This window comes from Aethalodelphis obliquidens, unplaced genomic scaffold, assembly GCF_003676395.1.
Source record: "Aethalodelphis obliquidens isolate GAN/ISIS:26980383/991018 unplaced genomic scaffold, ASM367639v1 scaffold55, whole genome shotgun sequence".
In the NCBI taxonomy this organism is placed as follows: Eukaryota; Metazoa; Chordata; class Mammalia; order Artiodactyla; family Delphinidae; genus Aethalodelphis; species Aethalodelphis obliquidens.
In genome coordinates, this window is record NW_020837999.1 from 9,806,759 (window position 1) to 9,830,718 (window position 23,960).

General features: G+C 43.7%; 1 protein-coding gene across 2 annotated transcripts in view; it reads right to left on the reverse strand.

The window, feature by feature from the left end:
• Positions 1-23,960, reverse strand: part of PRRX1 (paired related homeobox 1) — a 74,343-nt gene that overhangs the window by 49,001 nt on the left and 1,382 nt on the right. The gene's annotated exons all lie outside the window — the stretch shown is intronic.

Sequence of the window (23,960 nt, forward strand, 5' to 3'; positions counted from 1 at the left end):
AATATTCACACAGTTTTTATGGCTGAGTGATAAAGGACTCCACAGTGTCTGCTCAATTGTAAAATAAGGATCAAGTGCTTATTATAAAATAACTTCCATTCTGCAAGTATTTGCTACATGCCAGGCACAGCGCTAACCACGCTCAATACATTATCTCACTGGATGCTCACAATAGCCCTATATGGGAGGTTTTGTACTCCTCGTTTTGGAGAAGAGGAAGGTGGGGCTCAGAGAGTAACTGCAGAACATGAAGTGAGGGAATGGGCTGCTATACTAAGTCCACATTCTTAGCCGGTGGGCCCTGCCTCTCTCTCAGAGCAAAGCTCTTCTCCTGTTGGCTTAGCACAGCATCATACAGAGGAAAGAATTCACAGAAGTTGTGGAGCATCCCTGAACATCCAAATAAATTTCCTTTAAGAGGTGAGAGAGGAAGGTTTGTAGACCAAGAGTCCTCCTTGTTTAATATCCATGAGTACTTCCCACAGACTTGTTCACCAAATATAGCAACAGACTGTAAATGTATGACGCCAACACTTTCTCACTATTTAAAAACCAGGGCTTCCCTGGTTGCACAGTGGTTAAGAATCTGCCTGCCAATGCAGGGGACACGGGTTCGAACCCTGGTCCGGGAAGATCCCACATGCCGCGGAGCAGCTAAGCCCGTGAGCCACAACTACTGAGCCCACGTGCCACAATTACTGAAGCCCGTGCCCCTAGAGCCCGCGCTCTGCAACTAGAGAAGACACCACAATGAGAAGCCCGCGCACTGCAACGAAGAGTCGCTCCCCCTTCGCCGCAACAAGAGAAAGCCCACGCGCAACGAAGACCCAACACAGCCAGAAACAATAAATAAGATAAAATAAATAAATTTATTAAAAAATAAATAAATAAAAATAAAACCCAGCTTTCACGTATGGAGTTTGAAATTTGCCTGTTTAGTGTTTATATTGTTCTTCACTCACAATATTCTGACCTGTAAAAAAAAAGAATCCTAAGTGGTCAAGGTGACCTTTCTAAAAGAAGCTCTTAATATCATAGAAACTATGCTTTTTGTTTAACTTTGTGTCACTCTGGAAAGAGCCTAGTATTAATTAAAAAACGCTTAAATGACTTGTATTTGGGGTGGGGATGAGGAAGTGTCCAATCAATTATTGATTGTTCTAACTAATGGAGAGAAGCAAGCCATGACCATTTACAAGGTACTCAAAGAATGTTAGTTCCACTCCCCAAAACAAAAGGTAGTCCAGAAGCCTTCTGTATTTACCCCTGAAAAATATTATATAGTTTCTTTGTTTTCGTTTACCTAGGAGGTATACATTTCTAACAACTTTTGCCTAGGTTTGGTTTCCAGATGATTTTGGGTTCTCAACGTGCAGTCTCTGGGATAATGAAATGAAGTACCTCTGGAGTGTGCAAGTTTGAGACAGCAACCATCGACATTAAAAGAATCCACCAAGTGGGAAATCCATATGCAGGCGATTAAGAGGTGACGCTGTTTGCTCTCGAAATGTCTCTCCTGGAATTGAGCGCACAAGCTGCTGCAGCTGCCTGTCTCTTACCGATGTTAAAAGTCATCTATTCATGCCACTTCTTCCCCTGTTCTCATCAAATAGCTACCCTCCTAAGGCTAGAATTTGAATGAGTGTCAGAAATTGCTGACCTTGCCAAGTCACATTTTCCTTAGTCCCACTCCCCAAGGCAACACAGAACTCTCAGACTTTTGACCTTGCTGAAAACCATGGGATTATTTGAATGAGTTCTCTTCCCCACTTCTCTCCTTCCCCCCTTTCCAGGGTCTCCAATAGCTCCTTTTAAAGAAAAGCTGGGTTATAAAATGCAGAGCTGCCCCCTTTTGCCCTCTTAGGTTTTCTGGTCCTCTAAAAGCCAGCATGTTTTCCAAGCTGCCATTCTCCACTCACTAGACCATATTTTTTAAAAAGTATCTGGAACACAAACAGCAACTTGTTTTTTGTACCCTTGACTAAAAATCTACCAGGCTCTTTTTTTTTTTTTTTTAAATGTAATGTTGTTTCAAATCATTTTTAAGTGAGTTTAATGCTGGTGAAAGGTGCCTAGATTGACAGCCTGGAGGCGGAGGGTCTATATTTTTAACTATAACAGAGTGAAGCAATGTCAGCTACTGCCAAGGAAATTCACAGGCCTCACCCTTCTGCTTGCAAGCGTCCTTGTGGGATTGAACAGGTCCATGTCCATTTGAAATTTCCTTGCTTAGTGTTTATATTGTTCTTAACTCACAATGTTCCAACTTGTAAAAAAACTCTACTACACCCAAGTCCCGTTCAAATGCTGCTTTTTCCAGGAAGCCTTTCCTCATGTATCCCCGCTAGTTTGAAAAATCCACCGTCTGATTCCCTAGCAGTTTGCTACCCTTCTGTTATACTAGAGTTTTATAGTAGTGTTGATCAGACCTCAAACCACATACATCTTTTTTCTTTTAATTTTTAGTAGGGTATAGTTCGTTTACAATGTTGTGTTAGTTTCTTCTCATATACATCTTTTCTTCCATGTTGTGCCCCCTTCAAGACTCCATAAAAAAAAAAAAAAAGAAAAATCAAGCATGCATTATCATTCCATTTTACAGATGGGTAATAGAGGCCAAGAGTGGCACACGTAGGCAGGACTGAAATCTAGATGTTCTGATTTCAAATTCCATATTCTTCACCTACCAAAACAAATATTTTTTAAACTTCCTAGTCTGGATGAAAGCACTGTAATTCCCATATCATCTTCCCTCTTAACTGTGTCTTGCAGATTGCCTCCATAAATCCTCTGGCTTGGAATCAGCCTTCTGAGAACTGCTGAGTTGTTCCCTAGTCAGCTACTAGTCAGGACTTGAATTACCCTTTGACCAGCCTTCCCAGGTCTGAGCTGACTATGACCAGCCTTGTCAGGCTGCAGGGCTTCCCCACCTCACACTGTCCTCTGTGTCCCCCTGCATCAGGAGATGTGCAGGGCTAGTTCCAGCCACCACTGGTGTAAAATGATTTATCCTGACCCAATTTCCTCTGCTCCTTTTTTCAGATCATTAATAAAGACATTAGTGGAAGCTCAGAAGAAATGAGAAGCCTAATAAAACCTCAAATAAGCCCCGTTGCAAAGCCAATATTTCAGCCTCAGGAAAAATACTGTCTAAATTCCGTGTTAAGAAATTAATAAACTGTCTCTGAATTCTAGTCTCAAAGTTAGGGGACTGTCATCTTGTTCCAAGGTTCAGTTTATATGAAGTCCAGTTTTTCTTTCCAACTACTGAACTTTTCTGTGTGGTCTGTTTAATTGATCGCATACTTGTACATTTACGCTGACTATAACATCATTTGCCAAATAACTTGAAAATCACGAGAAGTGTTAGAAGGTTTAGAATGCTGAGGAAGATGAGATAATGAGGCATTTCTTAACTCTCGTGGTACTATAAGCTGCACAATGCTTAAAGTACTGGAGGTTCAAAATATTCTTTAAAAGCAAGAGGAGATGTTGAAAACATATTTGTAGTTACCAGGGGGTAAGGGGGGGGAGGATAAATTGGAAGATTAGGATTGACATATACACCCTGTTATATATAAAATAGCTAACTAATAAGGACCTACTGTATAGCACAGGGAACTCTGCTCAACACTCTGTAATGGCCTCTATGGGAAAAGAATCTAAAAAAGAGTAGATATATGTATAACTGATTCACTTTGCTGTACATCTGAAACTAATACAACATTGTAAATCAACTATACTCCAATAAAAATTTTTAAAAATAAAAAATAAATAAGAGCAAGATGTATCTATTCAAAGTGTCTTCTTTCCAACTAGTGGTTTCTTACATGTTTGAAATTCTTCCTCCAGTTTAGAATCACTTCCAGGTCATAGAAAATTCCATCTGTAAAGAACTGGAAGGAAAGGTCTGATCAAGCCCCTGTGAGACAAGATGTCTGCCCCAAGAAACAGGCATGTAGAACAGGAGACAGGAAGGAGCTGCAGTTGCTGTTGAAAGTTTGAGCTGGCACCACCTGGTAGCCCGAGGTACCCTTGAGTGATGGGGAAAAGAGGAGGAAAGGTATGGAGGACTGGTGATCTCAGGATTGGACGTGTTAAAATTACACTGAAGGTGAGCTATGTGAGGGCCAGTAGTAGATTCATCTCACCAATTAGATGATTGGCTTTTTTTGGCAAAAGCTTATGTCATATGCATCTTTAGTATCCTCCAAAGTGCTTGACATGGTGCAGAACACAATAAATACTTGTTAGCTGGATGACCAGTGGTAGGTAAAATGTTCTGATTTGAGCTCATCTGAACTCTGCGTACTATTTCATTGTTTGGAGAAAAGACCTCACTGGCTTCTGACCTCTGACTGCATTAATGCACACACACTAAAGGGGAGGAACTCCAACCGGGGAAATACAAAGAACGTCTCAAGGCATTTCAGTTATCACGTATCTGAATTGTGGTTGTTAGTAACACTACTTTCTGATGTTTTGTTAAATTACAAAGAGGCTGCTTTTGAACTTAAACTTAAAACAGAATCCTTCCTTTCTGGGAAAATTACAGGCAGTACCTGAATTACAGGCTCAAACTTTTCAAATCACAAACTCGAGAAAAAAATTGCCCACATTTCACACTGCACTGCACCCAACCACTCCCTCTTCTTTGTCAACTGATTCCAGGGAGCTCCCTGAGAAAAGGCTTGCAAGTTCGAGAGAAAACCTGGTTAAGGAAATACAGAAAAGATGAGGCTAAGAAAAGTAAGCACCTGGGGTCAGTCCTCCAGGCGAGGCCTCTTTTATCTACTAAGCCAGCTGGCTCCCATCAGCCTCCTACGCCCCTATAGTAAGCGCAGTCTGGGTGAATGCCACCGATGCTCAGCTCTTCATCCATACAGCTGGTTCAAAACACCATCGCCCCCGACCTGGCCTGTTGCAATAACCTCCTAATTGCTTCTCCTTTCCCCTCTAATATCTATTTTCCATATAGCAGTCATATTGTTCTCTTAAATTCATCAATCAGATTACAAAACTCCCCAGCTTAAATCTCTCCACGGGCTTCCCACTGCCATCACACGTAGAATATAAGCCCAGCTCCTCACTGTGACCGACAAGGTCACTATCACCCGGCCCCTACTTATGTCTATGATCTCATCTGCCAAACTCCTATCATTTGCTATCTTCCAGTCACACTGACCTTCTTTCTGTTCCTTGGACCCATCAAGTTTGTACCTGTTGGGCTTCCCTGGTGGCGCAGTGGTTGAGAGTCCGCCTGCCGATGCAGGGCACGCGGGTTTGTGCCCCGGTCCGGGAAGATCCCACATGCCGCGGAGCGGCTGGGCCCGTGAGCCATGGCCGCTGAGCCTGCGCGTCCGGAGCCTGTGCTCCGCAGCGGGAGAGGCCACAACAGTGAGAGGCCCACGTACCGCCAAAAGAAAACAAAAAAAAAGGAATGAAGGGCTTCCCTGGTGGCGCAGTGGTTGAGAGTCCGCCTGGCGATGCAGGAGACACGGGTTTGTGCCCCGATCCGGGAAGATCCCACATGCCGCGGAGCGGCTGGGCCCGTGAGCCATGGCCGCTGGGCCTGCGCGTCCGGAGCCTGCGCGTCCGGAGCCTGCGCATCCGGAGCCTGTGCTCCGCAATGGGAGACGCCACAACGGTGAGAGGCCCGCGTACCGCAAAAAAAAAAAAAAAAAAAAAAAAGTTTGTACCTGTCATAGGGCCTTTGCACTTGCTGTTTACTCCCACTGCCTGAGAGGCTCTTTATTCTCATCTCCTCATGGTTAGCTCCTTCCTTTCATTATATCCTTGCTCGTATAATCCTGTTCATTTCCTTTATAGGACTTAGCATCATGTGTAATTGAATCATTTATCTAGTTGTTCGTTTATGTACAGGTTTATCACCTTTCTTTCCCAGGAGAATGTAAGGTTTATGAGAAGAAACAATTTGTCTTTTTCACTGCTTCATCCCCAAAACCTAGAATAGTGACTGGTACACAGCAGGTACTCAAAACATAGTTGTCAAACATGAGGAAATGAGTGAGAGGAACAGAAAAGACAATGGAATGGGAGTCTGTTCCACAATCATGACAGACTTAAACTTAGGCCTCCAACTTTGTTTCATCAGCAAATCTCAGAAGATGGGGCCTTGGGCTGCCCGGGGTTTATTGAGTGTTGGTCCAGATGATGAAAATTCAGTATATCATTTCCCATTAAACTACTGTCTGTGTGTTTATCACTGGGAACTAAGAAAGAAGAGGGGTGAGCAGGAAGGATGATTGAGGCACCAAAACCTCAGTCGCATTCTTAAAGAAACCGGGCAAAGAGACCACACCATAAATGACATGAGAGCACCAGGAGAGAAGGGCTGAATTCATACATTGGTGGTCAGAGGGTAAGTGCTAAAGAAGGCTGCTAGAGATAAAATTCATCCAGTTCTAAACTTTTCCCAGCACTGGTCTATACCAGTAAAGAGGGAAAGACAGCCCTTTCCTCCTCACTATTGAGCCCCTGAGACAATTCCTTCCAGGACACAGCCCACTGGATGCCTCCATCATCACTACTGTTCATCTATATCATACTTTTACTCGTCTGTTGGAGGCTTCCTGGGACCCTAATCACCACTTATAACATTGCATCTGGAAAAATGAATTTCCAATTCCAAACAACCAAATCAGACTGACTCTTTCAAATAAAACCCTATTCTTTGCTATAAAAAAAAATCATTTCCATAGCAGGAAAGAATATAACCAGAAATTTTGGACCTGTCATTTTGTTTCAATATTTTAATCCAGTATTTAATCCAGTATTAGACCTGACACAATTGAAAAGATGTGTACCACTCGTGAGATAAGGTAAAGAAGATCCATATATACCTGATTTAATCTTCAATGGACTTGTAAAAACTATACCGATATGCTTTCTATTTGAGAGGATTATAGCTCAGAGGGGCTGGGTGGCATGTTCAAGGTCAGAGCCATGATCAAAATCAAGTCCTTATCTTGAGGAAAGCTCTCTGGCTCTCCTAATCTCTTCTCTGGTACTATCTTCAGCTCACCCTTTCAGTCAAGTTCACTGAGCCCTGTAATTAACCTCAACTTTGCTGCTTGACTGTCATTGAAGTATCCAGTGACACGAGGGGTTTTCTTCGCAAAACTATAATTTTCTAAAGGACTATTTGCATTTTTTAACTTGTAAGCCCAGTGAACAGTCCAGTACCCCAGTTACAGGAGTCCTGTGTTCCACGGACTAAACGTCACAGAAAAGCCATTCAACTCAATCATCTTCTTCCACTTTTCTAGCCACTGGAGGATAAGTGATAGGATAACAGAATATGGGTTACCAGAGGTGTCAAGACAGGTTCTGGTTTTGTCAGGATTAACTTTGAGGCTTTAGGCAAGTTGCTCTGCCCCTTCTGAGTCTCAAAACCCTATTTGTAAAGTGGGCATGACAATATCTACCACTCAGCATTATTGTGAAAATTTAAACAGTATTAAGTAGTATAAATCACCCAGCACAGTACCTGGTCATGATGAGTGCTCAATAAATCCTAATTTCTTTCCCTTAGCTCCCTTCCTCCATTGAAAGATCCAAAGACATTAGATAAGTGGTAGCATCTCTGAGCCGCAGGGCCAAACACAGAGAAATATAGAGACTAATCCAAATTCCCTTTGCTAACTCAAGAACCTTCTTTGTTATATCATTGATACATTTAACATTCTTTTGGGTTAATAGGAATAGAAACACATTTTACAGTTACATCATAGAAGTTAATATCACATAGAGGATTATCTTTCTATGGAAGCATTATGCTTGCTACTTAGAAAACTGTATTTAAACCAGGAAGCCCAGCTGTCTTTGGTAACTGTTCAGCCCAAAGAAAAACTCATTGAGAAGGTGAGTCAGCAGGGCTAACTTTCAGGACAATCACAACCAAGGCCAGCATCTGCAAGACCTGAAATATGGGATGTTATGACACTGGGTGAATTACTTCTTACGTACTTAATTATGCAACAAGATTTGCAGGAGCACAACCACATAGTTCCCCTGAGTATACTGCCAATATGCTCCACAAATGATTAAATATAAAATAAACAACAGCTAACTGTAAATTATGAAGTTGTAATTCCACTAAGGGGGTGCCAGTGATGTCGTAAACCACTAGAGCAAAGTTTAGGTCACCAAGGATCCCAGATGAGCTTAGAGGCCTGTAACTCAGCAGTGGTCTCTGCTGCAGATATGACTCCAGGAAAGGCTTTCCCCTTGTTTTTTGCCCCTTCTCATCTCTGCAAAGGTCCTCCTTTCTTGTTCTCTTCCTCTGAGCTTTCTAAAATCACACTAACCCTGACTTTCTAAATGCAGTTCCTTTTTAACTGAATGGTCTGTCATTTAAGAGGCTATCCACATCTCCTCCACACTCTTTGAACGGCAAGCTATGAATTAGATATACTTCAGTAGAAAAAAGCTAAGCCTGATATTTAGCAGAAAAATCCATTTAGGGCAAAAGCCCTGGAACACACCTTAAAAGGAGATATTTGAGATGTAACTTTAGTATGTGCCAAGCTAATGTATGTGCCCACTAATGGAATAAATTTGTCTCTAAACATGGCAAACTTGGAAAAGTTATGTTGAAATTTCAAAATACAACCTTCCCACAGTCAATGTCTGAAAAAAGGGTAAATTAAAACTTGGCTTTCTCAGACCATGTAGAAGATAAGTACACAAAATTGCATAAATATTAGAAAAACTGTACTTTATCAACCATCAGAAAGGAAGGACTTTGTAAAAAAAAAAAAGATACAAAATACTGAACTATAACTTTCTAAATGTGGCATGCTTTCATCTGAAAACTTACTTAAAACTAAAGTGAAATTGCAAATATTAGTATCTGTGTGATAGATTGCCCCTTCTTTAACATTTTTCTTCTAGAAGAAGAGCTGAGATAACAATCTCTGAAAATTTATCATAGGAATTTTACAACCCCCAATAATTGCCTCAAACTGTTTTTCTTTGTTTTATGTGAAGCGTTTAAAACAGTGCCAGGCACCTAGTGAGTGCTTTATGTGTGCTCTTTTTATCTCCCACTTTGTTCATGCATTCATTTATTTAATAAATGCTTTTTATTAAGCCATCTACAACATGAAAAGCACCATGATAAGCACTCTGAAGTTAGAAAATACCTGCCTCTCTGCCCTTGTCTTCAAAACTTTATACACCTGGTTGAAAAGATAAGATTGACACTTAGGGAGAGTTAAATAACAATGGAACACGTAAAACACAGTGGATGTCACAAAGAAACATCATTCAACACCAATGACTATGAGAGAAAGTGGTGTACGTCAGTGTTTTCAAACTTTGCGGTATATAAAAATCATCCAGGATATTTAGAATGCACATGATTGGTAGATTCTGATTCACTGGGTGTGGGTGGGGCCTTGGAATCTGCATTTTAAGGTTCTTCTTTCTGATGCATGCGGGTGAGTTAGGGATCACACTTTAAGATACACAGGATTAGATTGCAAGTGCATTAGAGAAAGAATCCGATTACCTGTTATTTCTCTTTATCCTTTTTCTCTAAATCATTAGAAATGAACTGCACATGGGAGAGACATATATAGGAGAAAGAAAGGAAGAATATAAGGACCAAAGCATAATTTTCCTGGATGAGGAAGGACTCCATGCTCCCTAAAGGAAAGCAGTAACCCAGTTATCTACACCCCCAATTAGAGACTACATAACACTGTAAAGCACACAAAGCATTTTTAACAAACACACAAACACTTTTCCATATGTTGGAACTGATATTCCCAACAAAGCTGTGCTCCTAATCTCTGACTAATACCCACTGAGCGTGTTTAAGAGATGATCTGCCTCTCATCTGTCATGTGCAGAAGATACATGGTACCCTGCTTCTCTAGACGGCTAGCACACGTCTTGCAATAAACCGTCTTCAAAGTGCCTCACCCACAGTGACCCATTTTCTCCACATGCACCACAAGCATTAGCCATGCTGTTCTATTACAGAAAAATGCCAGGAAGATTTCATCGTTAATTGCTTGGCAAAAAATAAATAAAGAGTCCTGGATGCTTCATGATATAGAAATGCAGTCTGTATGTCTTCCAGGTTCATCAGATTTCAAAGCCATATATATGAAAGCAGGTCACATATCAAACTGAGAACAGAATGTTTATCTTACTCAACTGGTTAGGAAATCTAAGTTGGCAAAAGAATGGCAACTTTATATATAATCACATTTAACTTAGTATTATTCATGTACAAAAAAATTAAGTAAACCCCACAGAAATCTCAGAGGAGTGGTATGACAGTGCTATGTTAGAGATATTATACTACAGAGAAAATTTAACGTGATTGGTCTCCTGGAAACTTACTGGCTGTGTCAGGTCTGGGATGAGAAGTCTTGACAGCTGGTAGCCTAAGCATATGTCATATATTCTCCATTCAATTCAGTGTCTAACTTGGGGATGGGTGTTTGTCTGCTTCAGTCACGATAAAGCCTTCAGTGATGGATGAAGCACGTGGAAATATGAAAGGTTGGTCCCATCTCAAAGTTTAAAAAGATGTGCAATACTGTTTCATGCTAAAGAAGGGGAGGGTGGCCTGAAAGAGGTGACCGTAGTCAGGAACATCTGAGCCAGACTCCTGGCTCTGCCAGGAACTTATGGTGTGGTCTTAGGAGTGTCACTAAAAATCCTAAGGCATCAGCTCTGAACTGTTGATCAAAAACGGATGTCTCCCTAGTCACTCGGTAAGTGACATGCTGTAAGACTGTGACTTTGGAGGATGGGAATATTCCTAATTTCAGTGACATTAAATGACCTCCAGCATGGATTGGGAAACCGTATTGAATACATAACTGAGCCTGAACTTGTCGGAGAGGTCGTAGAATTAGAGAACAGGGAAAGGGCAAGCATTCAGGGTCTTTGTTTACATCATCTCATCATTCCAAACAATAAACCTGTGTGATAGATATTAATGTGTCAGGTTTTTAGATGAGAAAATCAAGACCCAGAGACGTGTCTAAAGTCAACCAGAAAGTAAATTGCAGACCCATCATTTAACATGGATTTGTCTAAAAACAAAGTAAAATGCTTTGAACCTCCTAGTGCCCCTAAATCTAAATTAAGTATTCTTGCTTTTGAGAATTGGATATAAATGTATTGAAATACATTCTTGTTTTTTATCTTTATTTGATAACTTAATTTAGAAAAGCCTTCATTTGATTCCTTATGGTATACTAATGTACATAAATTTAGCCCTTTATTTCTCAAATATTTTCACAAATGCAATGTCTTTTTGGCCTGCTACATTCCCATGAGGAAGATGGGCAGTTTATAATGAAGTTATATGCCCAGTTTATAACGAAGAATAAGAACCAGAGGAATTAAAAGAGATTTGTGCAGCACGGCAGTGTGTCATGAAGTGGCATGCTGGGGTCCCTCTTCCTAACTCAGTGTTGTTTCTCTAGATAATAATGTATCTAAAAGAATCTGGTTGACATCAAAGGTGGTGGGATACAATGAAAAAAATTAAAATGGGATCAGGAGAGATTCCTGATCAAGATTCAAGTCACTCAACAGTAGCTCACTAAAATTCTCCAAGCCACAGTTTTCTTATCTGTAAAACAAAAATAATTATGCTACCCCTACCTACTTCTTAGAACTGCCTTTATAAAACATAATAGCACTGGCACATGTTCTTAGAGTTTGTGAAGCAGTTTCATATTTTATCTCACTTTATCATTCCTATTATTAATGTTATTAATCCTTTAAGACAAGTAAGGCATCAATTTATACAAGTAATAAGGGAAAAGAATTAAGCAAACCAGCAGCCTGAGTATATTAATTCAGTTTAAACAATTGTACTTTTAAGGCTTTACCCAAGCACAGCTGGAATTTCCTGGCTGTGCAAGGTAGCCCTGAATCTTCAAACACACACACACACAAAAGAAAAATCCAAAACAGTGCAGACAACAGATATTCTCATCACCCTGAGAAAGGAGAGTGTTAGGGTAAAGGAAAAAAAGATATAAATTTAAATAACACTTCATATATTCTGAGTAAAAAATGATCACGCACGGAAAAATCTCTTCTTCCCTGAGGGAAGCCAAAACAGACGCGTAACAGTCAAACGTGCAGTGATATTATTTTCTTCTTCTCTTGTCAAAAGGGATTCAGCCTTTGAAATACATGTAGCGAAACTGCAGATTTCAGTTTCGTGATTAATGAACCAAATTACATTTTATTTCTTAAATGTGTTAAGGATTCATCCTGTGTTCTTCCCTCGAACTTGAGGATTAGAGCAGCTGAACAGCACATCTGGTTATAGGCAAAGAGCTCTCTGGGTGGTTCTCCTTCTTTTCTCCTTTAAAACTAGGCAATGTGGGAAACTGCAGAAACTTTTATTGGGGAAGAGTGATTTTTAATCCTCAAAAATGATGACTACTCTCCCTGTTCCCCCTTTTTCATGAGAAAGAGAAAGATTAATTATTAGCTATATCTAATTTATAATTTTAAAATTTTGTTCTGCATGATGTTATATCATTTGTTAATACTTTCCCTAAAGAAAATATTTGCATTCATCAGGCAAATGTTTCAACATCATTTTGCCTGGGAATGATTTTTACATAGACTTCATAATAACAATTTATATTTTCTCTGCAATTATCACTTTAAATAAGGGCTGGGGGACTGCAGACTTTCATATCTGGATAAATGCATTGTCTTTGATTTTTCTAAGTGCTTCTTCTTCTGCCAAAAAACACTACCGTGTCCTGGAATATGTTGCTATCCAACCTGATCATCATTCTACAGGGTACAGAGAAATATATATCATTTTCCTCCTCTTTTTTCTACAAAAGCATGTATGCGTCTTAAAATATTTAATAAAAGAAAATTCAAGATCCAGGGATCTACAATAATAGAAAAATTTCAGTCCCTTAAGATATTTTCTTCCCAACTTGCTTTGTGGCACTTTTCTTACTAAATCATGTAAAAATGATTTTTTTTGAGCAGTAGCTCTCCAACTGTGGTCTTGGAATGTCCTTTAGGTATTATGCAGGCTTTTCCAATTTCAAAAGGAGACATGTGCTCATGTCTAGGGAAGGTTCCCAGCTAGAACAAGCAGAAAAGAAAAAGAAACTGTTTACTCTGAAGGTCTTTACTGCTGGAAATGTACCCACTGGAACTTGAGAACGCTGGGAAATAACTGTGATGTCACAGCTCTCATCATTCTTGGAGAACTTTTGTTTGTTGTTTGTGCGTTTGTTTAACTTTTCTGACGAGAGCAAGTGGGTTCAACATGTGTGTGTTTTCTTAATTTGGGGGAAACACAGTCTTTGAAAAATTAAGAAAAATCAGCCATCAAGAATGTTGTACATGGGTTTGCCTGGTGGCACAGTGGTTAAGAATCTGCCTACCAATGTAGGGGACACAGGTACGAACCCTGGTCCGGGAAGATCCCAAATGCCGCAGAGCAACTAAGTCCGTGTGCCACAACTACTGAGTTTGCGCTCTAGAGCCCGCGAGCCACAACTACTGAGCCCATGTATCACAACTACTGAAGCCCACGCTCCACAAGAGAAGCCACCTCAATGAGAAGCCTGCACACTGCAACGAAGAGTAGCCCCCGCTCGCCTCAACTAGAGAAAGCCCGTGCACAGCAAAGAAGACCCAACGCAGCCAAAAATAAAAATAAATAAATTTATATTAAAAAAAGAATATTAATACAAACATTGTGTAAAAAATAAAAAAGAAATACTTTAACATCTAACTGTTACCTGTGTCTACCTAAGGGTGGTGAAATTTAGTTGACTTTCCCATTTAAACTTTTTAATGCAAAATAATACATTCTCTAAAATAAGCATGTATTGCACTTTGGTATTACTCATATTTTAAAAGTTACTTGCATTAGAGATTGCATAAACAGAAGAATCATACAATACCTCCCTAAAATTATCTATTTGATTTATTTGCTTACTACAACTGTGGAATAAACCCTGCCCAAAAAAGTCTCTAATCTTAAGAAAATTCTCAAGGTAAACTAACAATTTAAACTATTTAGAAAAGAATTAAACAGTACTTGTAGAGGAACTGATTATTTCTACAGTAAGCATTGAGAAAAGGGATTTGCTTGGTCTAAAAGAAGCAGACAAAGAAGATATCACAAGGAGGTGATGGAAGCAGAACCTTGAAAGGTAGCATGGGTAGGTTTGTAAAAAGAGGCATGGAGCAAGGACATTTCAGATCAAAATCAAAGAAGCAGAAAAGAGACTAGAGCACACGTACTAGCTTAACTGGCATACTAGGGAAAAGCAGGGGAATGGTTCGAATCAGCATTTGTGTGTGAATGAGCAGGTTGCTGGGGCAGAGATAAAAATATAGATTGTAGGGCTTCCCTGGTGGCGCAGTGGTTGAGAGTCAGCCTGCCGATGCAGGGGACGCGGGTTCGTGCCCCGGTCCGGGAAGATCCCACATGCCGCGGAGCGGCTGGGCCCGTGAGCCATGGCCGCTGAGCCGGCGCGTCCGGAGCCTGTGCTCCGCAATGGGAGAGGCCACAACAGTGAGAGGCCCGCGTACCGAAGAAAAAAAAAAAAAAAAAAATATATATATATATATATATATATAGTAAAGAGTGATTTTAAAAAAAGAACAGGACAAAAATTTGGTCTTCAGATAGAAAAGAATGAAAAGCAATTGTGAATTCTAAAGAAGAGGAGAGCCATGATTTTTTAAAAAATATATTTGTAAAAAATGCACTAGCATTCATTCATTCATGCAACCAATATTCTTTGAAGATCTATTATATCCACTCTGCCATCATGTACACATAGAGGAGGACAAGCATGGATGCAGACAGACCCATTTAGTTAGGAGGCTGGCTTAGCAGTGCAGGTGAGGTATTGTAAAGATTTAAAAAGGAGATGAATTCAAGTGATTTTAGAAGGTAAAATTGTTGGGATTTGGAGTTGGATTGGACAGAGGCATAAAGGAAGGAGTCAAGGATGAGTCTGAAGTTTCTGAGTGTTGCACCCACATGTTTTGATACAGGAAAATAGAAAAAGTTATGAGAGGATCAGACTGAGAAAAGGAGCTCATTAGTGCCATGTTTAGGTGGTTTTTGAGGTTGAAGCATTTTGTGCTGTTCAAATGGAAATGTCCAATAGGTAGATGCATATATAGATCTGCAGCTCCAAGGGGGGGGCCTTGAAGCTATATGCTGGGGGTCATTAGTATATAGATGATTACTAAAATGGTGAGCCTAGAGGAGATCTCCAAGGCAAAGGGTTTAGAGTGGGAAGAGGAGGGGAGGGGGCCTAGTACTTATGCTAGGTTAGAAAGGGGATCCACTAAACTTAGGGAGCTCATTCTATCACTTAATAAGCATTTACTGAGCACAGACAACAGTCTGGCACCTGTCCCAGTGGTATGTGACTGCTGTAATCCAGACCAGTATTTAGGGAAGTAGCACTGGTAGAAAATGGACGGAAAAGTCACAATGTACATAGTTATTTAGTGTCACCTCCCAGTTTGGATTAATGGTGATGTATGTCAATGTCCAGGTATAAAGATTTAGATTCAATGCCTGTTCCCACTAGAACTTTCAACTTCATATATTTATGAGTTACTTGGAAAAGAAGCAGAATAGTAACCAGTTTCCCGAACCTCAATCCCCAAGAAGTCTCTAACTGGCTATTACAAAATGAATCATCAGAAAGGACAAATACATGAAAATACCTAGTACATTACATATTTTGCTCAAAAGCCCTCTCCTTTTCTGAGGATTCTAGAACAGCATTTAAGAGGCTTCTGTGGCCTCTAACATCAGTTTTCTCCACAGCAGACAGATCTTGGACAGCCAGTTGGGGCACAGGGAATGAATGCAAAGAAGAAAAGGATGGTGGACAAGCTCAGGAGGCCGGGGCACTGACTCCCTATCACTCAACAGACCAAAGCCAATTCTACCAAGACCTTTGCAGACTACCATGAATTTGTGTGGATAAATACAACGGAAACTTGAGAAAACATGTTCTCTGTATATATCTGAAGTGCTGGCTAGGCCTTTCACTTTGCCCATAGTCAAGCTGATTGAACTTAGCATATCCTGGCTCAAAAATTGATTGAGTTGAGCCCCTTGGCCTTTAAGTTGTGTATCTCAATCGTCTTTGAATAGATTTGGCCTCCGCATGTATATTCAGAGTTCTGGAAGAGTACCCATCTGTGTTTATGCTTATTTATAACTACACCACCTTCCAGCACTGTGAGGTCCTTTAAAATATAATGACATACTGATGATGAGAAATTAAGTGAATGGGGTGAATGTTCTCTCAGACAAACGTTTGAGGGAAAGCAATTTCCCTTCCAGTTCTGGCCTCATGCTTCTGTTTCTAGTGAACGCCCAAGCTCAAGATTATCTTGGAAGGTGTGTATAAACTACCATCGAAGCTACGAAGACAAAATATTCCTTCTGTCAGTTTGTTGTTCCCAGCATTGCCTTATCCTGTTGACCCTCCAATGTCAGGGTGAGAAACAGACCAAGAGAGAAGTAGAAGATCCCAAGTTGTACAAGGGTGTATCCTCATCTGTCCTGTAAGTCTCTTGAAACTCTTGCCCAAAAAGGGAGGACCAGTGGAGGCCAGGAGTCAGATTCAGGGGTTGGAAATGGTTGTGAGTGCCCAAGCTGCAGGCACATAAAAGACGGCGGGGGCAGCTACTGTTCTTCCTTTGAGGGGAAGAGGCTTACCCTAACCCTAGGGCCTAACTCTAAGGTGGCCAATGTTCTGCCCTATCCAAGGACTTCAGGTACTGAGGGTTTCTGTGGCAGTTTTGCAGCATCTCACTACTACTGCCAGCTCTCCGTCTCTCAGAACTGCCCCTCTTTCTTTAAATACTTGGAGTTCATCTACAGAAATGTCTCACCCACCTCCACAAGGACAAACATTCTCCTTCCCACTGGAACCGAGGCATCAGCCCTAGCACCCACCTATCCAGGGTCATCTAGTCCCACTCTTCTCCTGTCCCTTCCTGCTAACCCTGGAATACTGACCACCCTCGTTTCAAAGTAGAGGAAGGCACAAAGCCTACCAGCTGTTACCATGTTTCCGTTAAAACTTATGTGTAGCATATATTTACGCAGGCCCCGCAGTGACTTCACGCTATTGATATTTCCCATCTTTTGCTACTTGTGTAGAGGGGTCTTCCAGCACATCTCTCTCTCCTGCGGGAGTCCAAGGGTTTTTGAAGGCCGGGGTTAAGTTCCAGCCCCGACCTGGGAGGAATGCGCCCCCTTTCGGCAAGAGAGAGCAAGGAGTGGCGCGTCTGGTAAGGCTCGCGAGTGCGTTCCACCTCGCCGAGCGCTGCGCCCCAGTGCCCCTGGAACTGGGAGGAAAAGGGCGGAGGTGGGGTGGCGGTTTTCGCATCTTCGTCCCGGCCGGCAGAGATGGAGAACGTTAAAATCTAAGATACTGTGTCTTTATTTTACAAGTTAAAATTCTTCACTGAATTACTGAATTAATTCTCCCTCGCCCCACGTCTTCCGCCCCTCTTCCTCCAAATAGATGAGCGTCGAAGAGAGCCTGTGGTTCTGGCCGGGTGCGACCGCCATTCCTGCAAGAGAGTTTCGGTGTAGTCTCTCCTCATGCGGCAGTTAAGAGCATTTCCAATCGCTTGCAAATAACTCCTTGAAAGCAGACAAAATAGGAACCAGAGGACCTGTCCTTGTTCTTTCTCATAACTCGGGCCTTGGGGATTCAAATTAATACACATTTTTCAAATGCATTCCTCATTTGGAGCTGAGTCTGGGGAAATCAATAATGGCAAAAATGAGGACCAAAGTTCTTGGGAATTAGAGCTCCCTCATTACGGGGTGCAGCAAAGCGACTAGGCTATCCAGTGCCCGAGAACTGCGTTCTGGTCCTAACTCAGACCTATATAAATTCCTGTATTTGAGAACTCCGGGAACAGCAGAATCCTTGATTCTAGTAGTACTCAGACTCTTCTGAGAAGTCACTTGTGTTTGTGATTGATTTGTTCTGACGTGTTTTCTTTATTTTCTTTCATAAAATTTCCCTAACCCTCCACCATTTGTGCCTTTGTTCCCCTCCCCTCCCCTAAAGTGGCTTGCCCCTGTAATCGGCTTCCCAGATATTTTTTTCACCAAGAAAAGTGCTTCCAGGACAAGTGAAATGTAGTGATTTTTCTTTTTTGTCTTAAACCTAAAATTGATAGGCCATAATTCTCTGTACGACTACTTCCCTGAGGCTGCCTCACTAAATTAGACAAATGACAATGCCAAGAATCTACTAATATCCAGACCACGGTGGAGGTTCCTTACTCAAAAACGTACGTGTGTTTGGAAAACAAACCCACTGACCCTGAAACACCGATGACTGTCCCTCCTCAGACGTCTCAGCAATGTTTCTCCGCATTTACTGATTTAATAACAAACAGCATTTCGAGAAAAGGAGTTCGTGGCAGTTTGTTGATATTATTATTACTTTTTGAGGTGGTTGGTTTTTAACTGAGTGTTGTTAGCCTGCTCACCAAACTATTGGATTTTACAAGAATCCAAATTCTTGTGGATAAATAATAATGCTGTTGACATATGCATCTTCTTTGAGTTGTCGAACAGGGAGTTAAAAGTGTACCAAAACTATGAGTGGCATTCGCCCCGCTTCAAATTAAAACCCAGAATTCGACAAAGAGCTTCCAATCGGATTACAATGGCGCGCAATCACAGGTAGTTCTGTAAATGTTTGGACACGAAGTGGCAACAGGGAGTTGGCCCCTTATCCACCCTCAGGGGGACAAAAGAAAAAAAGAAAAAAGGAAGCCTTATATCCTTTTCTACAAATACACTCCCCCGATTCCTAAAAATTGTACTTCTTATGGCTTTTGCTGACTCCATCTTTCCTAACGGGTAAAAAATAAATATATATTCTCAGAGCCATTGAAAGTCCGCACCGCCAGGAGCGAGAGGAACGCGGGGTTCGCCGCGCACGCACAGGCGCGCACGGATTTTCAACTTCCTCGTACCCGCGTCCCTGGCGCCCCCGCGAAGGAGAGGGGTTCTCCAGGAGGTGGAGGTCTGATTTGACTGTCGGCCCTGCTGAAGGAGGGAGCAGGTAAACAGGATATGGGAGAGGAACTGTAAAAGAAACACATCTTTTAAAAGAAAATTCAAATGGGTCTAGGGATCCTCATCGTTGAAAATCTATAGATGTTATTTAAAACTGAAAAAGGTTCCCGGAGGTGTCTGCTGACCAGAGCGGCTTCAAAATTCGGATCTGAGCTGATCTGAGCCAGTGGAATAGGAAGATCTCCTTGGCTCTGAAATTGCTGGGGTTTTTTCGCAGGGGGCTGGAGGGGGGTGACATCTTGTTGGTTTGGAGATGATTTATTTACTCGTGTTGTAAAATCTAAAATGACGCCCCTGGGAAGACGAAGGAACTGCAGGGACCCGAGTGACCTACTGCTCCCCGTCTGACGCCCCTACGCTCTGACCTGAGCTTGCCCGGGGAAGGTTAAGGTCGCCGAGCAAAAATGCAGGTTTGCGCGACGCCCAAGGTGCGGGAAAGGCGCTCCGGAGTCTTGGGCAGGGCCTCCTCAGTGAAGTGAACGGTGGAGCCAGTGACTCACTGTCTTCTAGACCTGGGGGATCTGGAGCCCCAGGGAGTATTGGCAGCCGGGGCCTCGGACTTTAGAGGCTCCCCTCCCCGAAGCTTCAAACTCCAAGCGCCCTTCGCTCCAAAGCGGGAGGGAGTCACTAGGCGGTCAATTTCTCCGAAACGGTAAGAGGAGGCCATTAAGCCCCTTGCTTCTGCATGTAAGGTAAACAGGATTCTCAACCTCTTTTCTGGACTTGACATTCAACCTTGGGGACTCAGTGACCTCCCTTGATCCTGGATTTCACTGCCTCCTCTAAAGAGAAAAAAATTCCAGGCTACGCTTAAAACGGTATATTTCGTTCGCTCCCTCCCCTGAATTGAGATAACTGAGGCCCAAATTCAGAGTGGCGGCACCGGCTCCAGGGCCCCAGGGTGGTGCCGCATAGGAAAATTTCTTGGCGCTGTAGGTGTTGCAAATATTGAGACTCCAGTGGAATTGATGTTCCGATGTGAATTCCAAGCAGGGAGCGCCCTGGAGAACGGTCCCGCTCTCCTGGGCGTTTCTCTGGCCTAGAAGAGTCGGCAGAGATGGGCCCCCGGGAATGTGGCAGGCGCATTGGGCGGGTGATTCCTTCGCGCCGCGTTTACACCTCTCCCTTTGTGACAAATCGATTTCCCGCGCCGCTGTTCTGCATTTGCATCCCGCCGTGGCCCGCGGTCCAGCTGCGCCCGGTGCACACTTACAACAGCCTTGTGAATGTGTGCTAGTGTGCACGCGTGTCTAATTGACTTTCCGTCTACCTTTTTATGACTACATGTGTTTCCAACGAAAGGTCTTATTAGGACAATCTGGTTTCACTAATTTAGAGGTTGGGAACGTGGAAGGCAGGCGCTTTTTTTTTTTTTTTTTTTAAGAGTTTGCAGAAGTTCAGATTAAGAAATGACAGCGGGATGCACCGTCCTCCTAGAAGTAGGTCTGCCTATTTTTATGACCTGTTTCTCTTTCCTCTCCCTGACTACCCCTGTTCTACCACCACCCCCTTCTCACTCCACACTCCCCCATTAGCCACTGGATTTCTAACCGTGTTAAAGAACCGTTTCTTTAAACACTTAAGATATTTGAACCGAGAAGTTTGAGAAATTTACTAGGCTGGGAGTATCAGTAAAAGGAGAAAGAAATCCTTCAACAGAGAGGAAAGTGAAGTGAATAAAAAAGGGGGGGACAGAATTGTGGTGTGGAGTGCAGGAGATCAGTGGGAAGCCTTCACTTTGGACAGTACGTGGCTCCTCTTTGCTAAGATGGGTCCAGTTTGTAATTCAGAAAAATTTGCAGTATTAATCATCTAACATTGCAAGTGTAAGTAGAGTCTGTTTTACTTATTTCAGCTGAACAGAAAATTTAGGAAGGACCTGTTTCTATATAGCTCTAAGAGGAAAAGGTGTCTTTTAAATGTTCCTCATCTCTGCAAAGGAGATTATGATTTCTCACTCTGGAGCAGACTCCCAGCAGGCTGCTCAAAGCGCCTGACTCTCGGTGCCCTCCTCTGTGTCTTGCAGCTGGCAGCCTAGCTCTAACACCCTGCCTGGAGACTCCTCTCTTCTCTGATTCACAGTCTGACCCTCACTGTCCACAGTGGACTGGAGGCCCAGCAGGGCTCCACTGGTCCTGACTTCTAGGTAGCTCATGACAGGTTCCTTGGCATCTCCTGGTTGGGGCCCAAGACTAAGGACAAAGGTCCTCCTGGACACTTGCTATCACTCAACTTACCAAACCCTCTTATTCTCATCCCAGAGATGGGGAAGGAGGTTGAGGAAACATTGCTTCTAAAAGCAACTACTATTTGTTAGGATAGGCCCTGGTCATCTCCAGAAAGCAAGGCCTCTGGCGTGTGTGTGTGTGTGGGGGGGGGGGTTGGTTGTGTGTGTTTTCCCGGCTACTTTCTCAGCCCCAGGTGTCTGTCCATCAGCTCATTCCCATCACCTCGCTCTGCATTCTGCGACCTCCCTCTGGAACTGTTTGTCTACCATTCTTCCTCAAACACCCTCTCCCCCAGAATCTGTTTCCTTTCTGGGGTCACTCCCCACTAGGCCTCCTTACTACTAGAAACTCTGTGATGTGCTCCAGTATCAAGCAGGCAGGTTCCCACAGGTGTCATCCCTTTCCCTCAGGACAAACGGTCCCCAACTCTGCCTGCTGCCCTTTGCCTGTCCCCAACCATCCCGCGGTTGTCACGTGCTCAACGCAGCCTTAGCTGCGCCAGGCCTGGGTCTTGAAAGAGCCATCCCTGGGCTGCCTCCCCACCACTGTGGCCTCGCCTCAGCTTGGGGGTGCTTCCCAGCTGGCCTCCTCAGCCCAGTCTTGCTCTGTACCCACTAGAAGGCCACCATGAACTCGAACTCCCCTCTCTTTGTGTCCACTTAAAGTCAAACGACAGGAACCGTCAGCATCTCTCCAGCCCTGGCCTGCGTGGGCCCTGGGCTTGCTGCGGCCACTGACCCTGGGCCTGCTTTACACAGCCCTCCGCTTGCTTTTGGGGCAAAGCAGCCCTGGCTGATCTCCCTTGCCGCACCCTGATTTTCTATACAGCAGTTTCTTCACAACGTTGTTTTCTGTTGTGGCTCCAGCCTTCAGTTCTCCGAATAGTGACAAACGTTGTGATTAATAATGAGCCATGGCAAAACAAAAAAACGGCAGAATTTGCAGAATTAGTGAAGCTGGGTAATAGGCACATGGAAATTCGTAATACTATTCGCCCTACTCTTTGTATGTTTAAATATTCCCTAGTAAAGTGTTTTCAAATAATATTATTTTGCAGTGCATTTTCTTGAGCTACAAGTGCCTACGCCTTCGGTGGTTGAGTCATGCTGCCTGGCTGTGCTGGGCCTGAGCAGCTCCCCAGAAAGCTCCCCAGAAACCAGTAACCTCAACAAGGAGGCCTCTGCACCCAGGCATTATCTGGGACTTGGGGACACGGGGTCTTCACTCCTCAGAGTTGCCCAGTTTTTCCCTAGTGTCAGGCCAGGTCAGACTCCCCATCACCCTCTGCCTCTGCGCGTCGTAGGGTGGATCGGCCCCAGTTTGCTTTTGGCTAAAAAACTATAAGGGGAGCCCAGGCCTGGACCAAGGATGCAGGGCGAACAGCAGGCAGCCTGCGGTAGAGATGGGCTCTCCCTGCGGCCTGTTTCAGCTTGGCCCTCCCACCATTTTTCACAGGCCTTGCTTCCAGCTGTTTCTAAGTCCCGTTTCCTTTGCTATCTGTTTTCTGAGAATCTGACCTTGGCACTGTTTTTGGAAAAGCACAGAATTCCAGTGGACCCCCTGGTTCCACAGGCTCCAGGTTCCAAGACGAAACAGCAGTCAGCAAATAATGGCATGGAAAGGGATCAGCCTCATTTAAAACCTTCCAGCCAAGTTCTGACTCTAACAACCTTGTTTAGGAAATATCCAACCCCATGTCACCTGTGATGAGCCAGGTGACAGGTCTGTTATAGACTCCAGGACGTATGGATACACTTGGAGTCACGTTTTTTGAGGTACAGCTAATAATGCGAGGTGAGATTTCCTTGGGGGCACGATACCAATCAGGTAGGTTGCGGAAGGGAGATTATACATGGACTTTTCTGGAAATTTTGGGGCCAGTAGGGAGAGCTCCTTCAATGCGACAGTGCTCCGCGCTTCCCCAGCGCATCTCTCCCGTGCGGGCTCATGCGGGGCGGCAGCTCGGGTTTCACCCCTAAAGGACACTACCTTTGCTTCGCCTGAGTCTTCCCGTGTCATTCAGGCCTTTCATTCTACCGCGGGTCTCAAACCCTTATGCAGGTGTCCGCAACAGCCGGGGACAGAGAGTGGCTCCGGGGACAGAGAGCGGATCCGGCTTTCTAGCCGGGCGCTCCGGCGCCGCCTCTCCGGCACACCCGGCCTTCGGAGCCCGCGCGCGGTGCCCAGCCAGAGCAGCGCGGGTCTAGCTCGATTTACACGGTGCCCTCTGCCACCTCTGTCCCGTCTGCCCTCCAACCCGCTTACGCCACCCGGAAGAAGCCCTCCGAACTCGACTGAGCATCTTTAACCCAATGCTTTCCCAAACAGGGCGGGCTCCCCGAATTTGCACCGCTCTGGGACCCTTTTCCAGCCCAGCCCCGTCGCCCCGCAAGCGGGAAGATCTGGCAGCCGCACTCGTTCGGGACGAAGAGGCAGCGCAGTCGGCTTCGGCGAGAGTCTGCGGCGGGCAGAGTCCCTGACCCCAATCGCAGGGCCTCCCTCCAGCGTCCGCCCTGGCTCCGTCCTCCGCGGAGCCCTCCTTTTCTCATCCTTTCCCTCTGTCTGTGACCGGCCATTCCTCCGGCCACTGC